The following is a 2043-nucleotide window of genomic DNA, read 5'->3' as shown; positions in this document are numbered from 1 at the left end:
TTCCTTCCTTCCTTCCTTCCTTCCTTCCTTCCTTCCTTCCTTTCTTTTCTTTCTTTCTCTTTCTTTCCTTCTCTCTCTCTCTCTTTCTTTTTTTTTTAAAAGAAATGCTTTGCTTGTTTGGGGCCTCTTTCCAATCCAAACAAAGTTGGAGATTGACTTCTTAAAGAATGTAATTGGTATTTGTATTGGGATTGCATTGAATGTGTAAATTGCCTTTGGTAGTATTGCCATTTTCACAATATTGAGACTTCCTATCCATGAGCAAGGGGTAGTCTTCCACTTCTCCAGGTCTCTTTTTGTTTCTTGTAGTAATGTTTTATAATTTTCTTTGAATAGATTCTTTCTGCTTCTGCTTAGATTTACTCCCAAGTATTTAATCTTGTGATTAACAATTGTGTAGGGTATTGTTTTTGTTAGTTCCAGTTCTGTATTCTCTTTTTCACTGTAGAGAAATCCAATTGATTTTTGTATGTTGCTTTTGTATCCTGCTATTTTGCTGAATTAGTCAACTCTGTCTAGTAGTTTTCTTGCTGAGTGTTTAGGGTTTTCTTGGTATACTGTCATATCATCTGCATATAGAAATAATTTTACCTCCTCTTTGCAGTTTGGATACTTCTTATTTCCTTCTTTTGTCTTATTGCTATCATCAAGGTTTCTAATGCAATATTGCATAGTTCTTGTTCTCAAAGCAAATGCCTTTAATCTCTCTACATTGAGAACAATGTTGGGTCTCAGGTTTGCATATATACTTTTTACCATGTTGAAGAAAGTCCCTTCTAATCCTATTTTGTTGAGTGTTTTAATCAGGAAAGGGTGTTGGATTTTTGTCAAAGGTCTTTTCTGCATCAATTGATAGGATCATGTGGTTCTTGTTCTTTGATTTGTTATTGTGATGAATGATATTGATTGTTTTTCTTATGTTAATCCATCCTTGCATAACTGTTATGAGTCCCACTTGGTCATGGTGCATTATTTCTTTGAAGTATCATTGGATTCTATTGGCCAGAATTTTATTTAGGATTTTTGCATCTATGCTCATAAGAGATATTGGCCTATAGCTTTCTATTTTGTTGGTGTTTTTAACTGGCTTTGGCATCAAGGATATGTTTGCTTCATGGAATGAGTCTCAAAGAATTACATCGTTTTCTGTTTTCTGAAGGAGTTTATTCAGGATTAGTCACAGTTCTTCTCTGAATGTTTGATAAAATTCACTTGTAAAACCATCTGGTTCTGGGCTTTTTTAAAAAGTTGTTTTTTTGAAAGTTGTTTTATTACTTTTTTTCTTCTTTTGTAATGTGTTTGTTCAGGTGTTCAATTTTGGTTTGTGTCAGTTTAGGTAGGTTGTGAACTTCTAAGCATTTATCTATTTCCTCTAAGTTTTCATATTTGTTTGAGTATAGTTTTTCATAATACTCTAACGTTAGCCTTTTTTATTTTAGTTGGTTCTGTCGTGACATTGCCTGTTTCATCTCTTATTTGGATTATTTGTGGTTTTTCCTTCTTTTCTTTTCTTAGTTTTGCTACTGGTTTGTCAATCTAATTGACCTTTTCAAATAAACAATTCCTAGTTTTGTTGATACTTTCGATTGTTTTTCAGCTTTCTATTTCATTTACTTCTGTTCTAATTTTTATAATTTCAGAGTTTTTAGAGGATGTAGAATTTTCTTGCTGTTCATGTTTAATTTGTTGATGTTGAGTTAGAGAATCAATGGTCATTTTTTTCCAGCCTTTTGATCTGTTTGCTTATTGCTATAAATTGACTTCTGATTACTGCTTTGGCTGTTTCCCAGAGGTTTTGGTAAGTGGTCATTTCATTGTCATTTGTTTCAATAAATTTTTTAAATTAATTTTTTATTTCTTCTAGTACCCACTCATAACTGACTGGAAGAGATCTATATTTTTCCCATTCCAATGAAAGGTTACCCAACAGAGTGTGAAACTATAGAACAATATCATTGATTTCACATGCAAGCAAGATTCTACTGAAGATTATCCAAAAACAACTGGAGCAGCACATCAGCAGAGAACTGCCAGAAGTCCAGG

This window comes from Elephantulus edwardii, unplaced genomic scaffold, assembly GCF_000299155.1.
Source record: "Elephantulus edwardii isolate Elephantulus edwardi_28Jun2011 unplaced genomic scaffold, EleEdw1.0 scaffold00434, whole genome shotgun sequence".
In the NCBI taxonomy this organism is placed as follows: Eukaryota; Metazoa; Chordata; class Mammalia; order Macroscelidea; family Macroscelididae; genus Elephantulus; species Elephantulus edwardii.
This window is presented reverse-complemented; position numbering follows the sequence as displayed.